The sequence below is a fragment of the Sapajus apella genome, unplaced genomic scaffold, assembly GCF_009761245.1.
Source record: "Sapajus apella isolate SASKATOON/1434 unplaced genomic scaffold, GSC_monkey_1.0 scaffold3, whole genome shotgun sequence".
Lineage (NCBI taxonomy): Eukaryota > Metazoa > Chordata > Mammalia > Primates > Cebidae > Sapajus > Sapajus apella.
In genome coordinates this window covers 56,669,980-56,677,360 of record NW_022436943.1, presented here as the reverse complement: position 1 = coordinate 56,677,360, position 7,381 = coordinate 56,669,980, and the positions used below count along the sequence as shown (strand labels likewise).

Genomic DNA, 7,381 nt, shown 5'->3' with positions numbered 1-7,381 from the left:
AAATACAAAAATTAGTTGGACATGGTGGAGTGCACCTGTAGTCCCAGCTACTCAGGAGGCTGAGGCAGGAGAATCGCTTGAACCCGGGAGGTGGAGGTTGCAGTGAGCCGGGATTGCGCCACTGCACTCCAGCCTGGGCGACAGAGCAAGTCTCCGTCTCAAATAACAACAACAACAACAACAACAAAAGACAGTTCTAAAGGTTCTACATGTACGAATTCACTTACTCATCACGACAACCTCATCAGATAGACGCTTCTTAGGCCGGTTCTCACAGGTGAGGAAACAGAGGCATAGAGCCACCTAGGCTGAGAGGTTCAGTCACCAGCCCAAGCTCATACCTCCATTGTGTGGCAGTGCAGGATTTGAGCCAAGACCTGTGACCCTGCGTGCCCTGGCCTGAACCCCTGTACTGCAGCAGCTCTCTGATGAATCAAAGGCTGGGGAGCTCTCCTCCCTTCCACTGCAAAAGGCTGATCTCTCACCAGCTGAAGCACGGGGCGGTGGAAGGATGCAATGATCCTAAGGCCAAACTGTGCCTCTTTCCTCTAACATTCCTCGGAAAAGTTGCGAAAGAGGTAGTCTCACTAAGGGGCTCAGAACCATAAAAGCAGATGTACATGACTGGTGTACTTCATTTAGCATCCAAACCCTGCGCTCTGCCATTCAGCAAGATAAGTCTCCACCGCCTCCGCTTCCCGGTAGAAGAGGGAAGGCTAAATAACTGCAAGCCTAATCCGCAAACCCCAAGCACCAGCCTCCGCATCTGGGAGGAAAAAGCGGCGGCAGGCGAGCCAGGGCAAGGGCTGGGCCAGGGCCGACCGCGGTGCCCGGCTCTGTGGCTCCGAACGCGATCGCGGTTCTGGACCTCAGTGTCCCCTAGCCCAGCCACGCTCCTCCCTTCCCCCTCCCTAAATCCCACCTCGAGTCCCGCGCCCTTAGAGGAAGTGGGTCGCCAGCGGGGGATCGGGCCCTTCTCCCCACTGTTCCCCCAACTCGAGCTCTTCTGGGCGCTGCCATCCTCTCGGTGCGTGCCAGTCTTCTTTTTGAAACGGACCCCAGTGGCTCCCGGCCCGCCCGGGCGCTCTTCCTTAGCCCCGCCAGCTTGAGGGCGGCGTCCGGGGAGCTGGGAGCTCCTCTAAGGGCGCCGATTAGGTCCCCGCGCCGCCGCCGCACCCGCCTCCGGCGTCTCCCAGGCCTGGCCTGTGCCGAGCCCGCTGCGGTCCACGTGGCTTGGCAGAGCTAAATTCGGCTCGCAGGAAGCCCGGAGCCAGAGGAAAGCCGAGCCGAGCCGGGGTGGGAGGGGGCGAAGGCAGGCGCGGGGCCGGGAGGGGCGGGCGCTGGGCGGAGGCAGGGGAGGGCCGCGCGCGGGGGAGGCGGCGGCCGGGCTCTGGCGCGCACCGGCTCCCGGCCCAGCCGGCCAAGGAAGGCGGCCCCTCCCCGGTCGCCCCGCCTTTCACTCCCGTTACACTCCGGGGAAGGTGTTCCCGAGCCCGCTCCCACCCTCACCCCGCCTCCCCGCTTTCCCGGCTCCAGTCTCCGCCGGCGGAGCCCACTATGCCAGACAGTTTCGACACTTTGCAAAGACAAAGAGCCCTAGACCGGAGGGAGGAGGAGGAGGAAGAAGAGGAGCGGAGCGAGAAGGAAGAGGCGATGTGAGCCTGGAAGGGGGCGAGTGTCCGGGACACCCACACCCCTTTCTTCTCCTCGGAACCCCCTCATGCCCGAATCCCGGAAACTCCAGCGTGTCTCCAGCCGTGGTGAGTGCGCGTGCGGAGGCGAACCCTGCTCGGGGTGCGCGGGGGCTGCGTCCGCCGGAGTTGGGGCTCCGCAGTTTCCTGTGGGTTGTCGGAGTGGAGGCTTGATTGTCTGGACCCGGGAACTGAAGGAGTGTGGAGGGGTCTCAGAGGGTGTGACGGTGGAGGTGGGACTGAAGCCCCTAGGATTCTAGTGGAAGACACTCGTAGGGAAACCCCTTCTTAGCCACGGCGACCACCTGGGGCTCTGGGAGAGGAAGAAGGTCGGGGTGGAGTTTCGGGCTTAGGGGTGTTCGGCCGTCTCTGGAGGAGCTGCCTGGAGCTCTTCGGGGAACCTACGCCAAGTCCCGGGCAGCGGTTCCCGAAAGCAGCCCCAGTGACATTGCACCCGGCGCCTGGCTGGGATCTCCCCGGCTGGGGCCGCCCGTGGGAGGAGACCTAGCTGGGTGGCCGGGCTCCGGCGCCCTCGAGCGGATCTGGGGTCACAGCCTGGGACACCGCGGAGGGCGCCAGTGATCTGGACCAGCGGCCGTGGGACAGTATCCGGATCGAGTCCCCCAGCCTGCTGCGAGCAGGCGCAGACCCGGGAGGTGGCTCTTGGCGATGGGGTCGCCTTCAGCGCGCGCTGCTCCGGACCCGGGTGTGAAGTTGGCACCCGGGACGAGAGAGCTGAATGCGGCGTGGTGGACAGTGGGGGACGCGAGTGGGCCAAGGGGAGCACGGCCGGAGTGGTGTTAGTGGCAACTCGAAACTCCGAATCCGCCCCAACCCCGTTAGGCGCCGCAGCTCCCGAGGAATAATCTGAAAAAAGTTAGCAACTTGCCTGTGTCTTTCGCGTGTGTGGCCTGCGTGGGGCAGAGCCACCCCTTCTGGGAGCGTATGCGGGAGGGCAGTGGTGACACTGGGGCGAGGCGCCCTGGTGAGGGTACAGTTAGTTTGGAATCGGGACAGTGGCGCAACTTTGAGCTCCTCCTTTCTCTGCGCGAGTGTTTGAGCGTGACCTTGCGGGAGGAAACGCGGCTGAACTTGAGATGGGGGTTGAGCCTGCGCCCCTGCTTGGCACAGAGACGCCGTTACGCGCCTTCGCCTGGCTTTGCAGCCGGGTCTCCCGGGAAGCGTGTGGGGATCCTCTGGGTCTGCTATCGGCCGGAGCCCTGACTCGCTCCTCCCTCCTACGCCAGGGTCCCCCGCCGGTCATACCACGCGCGTGCGTTCGACTCGCTGGTGCGTTCGGCGAGGGGACACGTGCACGCTCCGAAGCGCGCAAGTGGGTGGGGGTTGGGCAGGTGACTGCGTCTCATGGGCCAGGCGAGTCCCACAGAGGGAGACAGCCGTGACCCTGAGGACAGTGACTGGCTCGCCGCGTCCCCGCATCAGGCTTTCTCGTGATTCTTCCCGGGCACCCCTGGCCTCTCCCGACTTCTCCCCCTCGCGGGTCCCCATGTCCCTCAAATTTGCGAGGAGCTGGTTCTCTAGGGAGACAGCAAGCGCCCACCCCAGCCCTGCGGCTGGTCGTGTGTGGTGAGAGGAAGAGATGGGAGGAGGAGGCAGACTCGCCAACGAGGAAAACGGGGTGAGAAGGGAGCCGGGTTGTCCAGAGGTCTCCAGGTCGCCTGGCACGTAGTAGGTGGTAAGCTGTGTTCATTGATAAGGCCCCAAGGTGGAAGGTGCTGGCAGGGGCCGAGACGCCCCCTTCTTCCCTTCCAGTCTCTAAAATGGAATTCATATGTATCAGTCAAGCCCTTTGTGCTCTAGACGTGCCTGGAGCGCCTACTACGTGCGGGCCCTACTCCTGGCCTGTTCCTAGAAGCTGCGGGCGGAGCCTCCTGGTGGTTTTCTTTCCCGAACGCTGCCCGGGCGCCCGGAGGCTTCAAAAAGGCAAGGTGCACTGCCCCCTGCCGGCTGCTGTGGAAACTGCCGCTTGGCTCCGCGGTGGGGAAGGGGTGCGCAGTGCTGGGGTCCCTCACAGTGCCTTCCTGCATTTCCCCTTCCTGCCCCAAACATCAGGATCCCGGACGACTGTTTTCTAGTTGGCTGAAATGACTGACCAGAGTTCACCACTCCGTGCCCCGGCCTCTGCCAAGATCTGGGTACAGTGTGGGGGCCTTTTCTAGTCTCCCATCCCTCTGTCTCTGTCTCTCTCTTACTTTGGTCGTGAGACTTAACCTCCTTCATCTCGGGGCGTCTCGGTTTCCACATCTTTAAAACGAGGCCAATAATACATTCTCCAAAATACGTTCTGCAGGATAGACAGTGTGTGGATCTAATACATATAAGTGAATGTGTGTATATATAGGTAGTTCACATTCTAATGTGTGTATGTACGCATGTATGTACACACTAATGCGTATATATACCTTGGGGGAAGGAGTTCCATCGTACAGTTTTTGCTAAACAAATAAAGAATGAATAGAGAGCTCCTTCTGCCTTTTCAAAATCCCACAAACCCTGAAATTTGTTTCCCCTGCTTTTTTCTGGGCTGGCATTTGCCGTTTAGGGGTCTGATTGGGCAAGGCCTGGACTTGAGCAGGGTCTTTGTCCCCTGCCTCCCTGGCTGGGAGGCCACAGCATCCCACCCCCGGGGAGAGAGAAAAACAGGAAGTGTTGCTAGAGGTGATGGCAGAGGGCTTCTTACAGGGGACGGAGGCTCTGCTTCGACGCTCTGCAGCAGCCGGCGGAAACTGCCTTCTGAGCGGCCTTCCTGCTGACTGCAGACAGGGCTGCCTTCTCCCCACTTCCCTGGCGGTGTCACCAGCACTCCTGACCCACGCAGAATTAGCCGTCACTGATATAAGAACCCTTGTTATGGAGATGACACTGACTGTGAGCTGGTTCTTGGTCCTTTTAGGTCCGGGATCTAGGGGGTAAGGTAAAGCTCTGTCTCTCCTACCCACCAAGCAGCCCCAAGCCAGCTCACCAACCAAAAGCTGGCAGTTGACATTGCCCAAGGAGGGTGCCTCTCCCATGTGTAACTCCAAGCCCTCTGGTCAGTTAACCTTGCTTGAATCAGCTCCTGTGTAGAAGGTTGCTGACTCAAAGGGTTTATATTTGGGTAGAGCTTTGGCTGCAGATGGAAACTTGACCCTCACCTTAGGCCCCTCCCACACCACAAAAAGCAACCCGGAAAGCAAAACATAAAATCCACCAGTCATCTTGTAAAGGCTTTCCAGTGAGTTCTGCGTGCCTGTGTGCACACACTCCGCATGCCGATGGAAGAGCTGACCTGGTTACCAAGAATTCTAGAATAAGACCTACATGCAGCTTCATTCAGTTGTGTAGCCTCTGTGGAAACTTCAGCATCCCCGCTTGCACACCTGAGGATCTGAGAGCTCTCTTCTGCTGTAATTTGGTCACAGGAGCCCAGAATGGGGCCCTTTAAGAGCCTGCATTTGAGTCCCAGTGCCAGCACTCAGGCTCAGCTCCTTTGCAACTCAGCTCCCAAACTATTCCAGGCTCTGGGTCTCGGTTTCACTCTAAAAATGAGAGGCTTGGCTAGGCACAGTGGCTCACACCCGTAATCCCAGCACTTTGGGAGGCCAAGGTGGGTGGATTATTTGAGGTCAGGAGTTTAAGATCACCTGGCCAACATGATGAAACCCCGCCTCTATCAAAAATACAAAAATTAGCTGGGTATGGTGGTATTCGCATGTAGTCCCAGCTACTCAGGAGGCTGAGGCAGGAGAATCGCTTGAACCCAGGAGGTGGAGGATGCAGTGAGCTGAGATCACGCCACGGTGACAGAGTGAGACTTTGTCTCAAAAAAAAAAAAAAGAGAGGCTGTAGATTCTGCTGCCCATCACTGTGGGTCATCCATTAAAGCTTCTCTTTGTGAAGACAGTCCCCACCTCCATTGCTCCAGCAAGCATCACCCTCAAAATCCTCCCAGCATCACAGACTGCCCTGGCTGGAGGCGGCTGGACTGTCTGCTACCCCATGCCAAGGGCACCTGACCTTTCACAGAGGGTCAGGACTATTCAGTGTTTACCACACTCCCTTAGCAAAGTCATTTTCTAGCAGTTGTCAACACTCGATGTTGAAAGCAGTCCCAGAACGTGATCCTTCCTGGGCACCCCTGGCCTCTCCCGACTTCTCCCCCTCGAGGGTCCCCATGCCCCTCAAATTTGCAAGGAGCTGGTTCTCTAGGGAGACAGCGAGCGCCCACCCCCGCTCTGAGGTTTCAGTCTCTGAGGTCTGAAACCTGACAGAGCCGGGGTGCCATCTGGGGGGACTCCCCAGTGGTACATATTGCAGAAGGAACCCCAGTGACCTCACCAGGGCCTGTTTACTTCCCACCTACAAGCTAAACATGACCTTAGAAATCAGTCTGGTCAACCCTTTCACTTTAATGCAAAAATATCGAAGCTCAGAGGGGAAGTCACTAGACTGTAAAATCCGGGGTTTGTTGTTTATTTGGTCTTGTTGGTGGTGGTGGTTGGGTTGTTTTGATTTTGGTTGAGCCAGCATTTATTGGGAACTTACTACCTTCCAGGAGCACCATGCAAGGTGCTGAGATACAGAGAGGAGAGAATACTCGGTCCTTGTTCTCTGCTGTCCTAGAGGTCACAGTGCCCTGGGGAAGGGGACAAGGTCATACCCAGTCAGGCTGCGTATGAAAATACACAGGTGCTAAAAATTAGCCTGTAATCCCAGCTACTCGGGAGGCTGAGGCACGAGAATGACTTGAACCCCGGAGGCGGAGGTTGCAGTGAGCCGAGATGCCACTGCACTCCAGCCTGGGCAATAGAGCAAGAATCAGTCACACAAACAAAAAACACCCAGAGAGTGGCTGCTTTGCGTCTGCTTTTTCTAAATAAATAAATAAAACTTAGTGCTTTATTTTGAATACTTGTCTGTATACTTTATCTCAGATTTTAATAGTTGATTTGGGAGGGTGGGTTTAAATGGCGTGGCAGGTGTGGGGTAGGAGAAAGCGCCCGGGTTTTCCGGGGGACGCTACTCTGTGAGCTAGCTGGGTGAGCTGGGCATGTCCCTGCACCAGGTTTGAGGTGCATGTGGGTGATCAGGGACCCCAGGAGGATGAAGGGAGGTGATTCTGGGGAGAGTTGTGCATGTCGGAGGCCCAGAGCCTCCCCGATTCCAGTTGCATTTAGTCTGTTTATAAGAGAAAGTGATTGCATGGGGCACTCCTCAGGACGGAGTCTGTGGGAAATGGAGGGGTTGACTGAAGGCAGGAAGTTTTGTAAAACTCCTGGAAAAACACTTGAAGTCAGAGGAGGCTGATTTTGATTTTAAGGTAAAATTGTTTGCGAATGATTCCCTTGGAAGCAGCAAGGTCTAATGACAGTGTAGGGGTAGCATGTGCCTCTCATTCCTATGAGTTGTGTCAAACTTTTGGCTTCTTTGTCCCTAGGGCAGGACACAGAATGAGCCAGAACCCTGACCTAAGAAGCCACACAAAGCACTGTTATTAGGAGAAGGAACGCACGAGGGGAGTGGGGGCAGCGTAAGATGGTCAGGGTGCCCAGCATCATGAACCCGGCCGCCTCATGGGGGCCCTTCCTGCGTGGCCTGGCTGACCAGCAGGGATGGGACTTGTGTCAAAGTTCAAGGCACCTGCAGTGGACGCTGTTGTGGTTCCCGCCGAGGACAACTGTTAGAGAGGG

The 7,381-nt window shown here is 57.5% G+C and overlaps 1 protein-coding gene across 7 annotated transcripts in view; it reads left to right on the top strand.

The window, feature by feature from the left end:
* The first annotated feature begins 954 nt into the window (after window positions 1-954).
* Window positions 955-7,381, top strand: part of ST3GAL1 (ST3 beta-galactoside alpha-2,3-sialyltransferase 1) — a 105,596-nt gene continuing 99,169 nt past the window's right edge. For 6 of the 7 annotated variants that reach the window (XR_004261566.1, XM_032254107.1, XM_032254126.1 and 3 more), the window contains exon 1: window positions 958-1,760. The gene's annotated coding sequence lies outside the window, so the exon portion shown is untranslated. Of the gene's footprint in view, window positions 1,761-7,381 lie in introns of all 7 variants that reach the window. The other variant, XM_032254153.1, reaches the window with a different exon arrangement.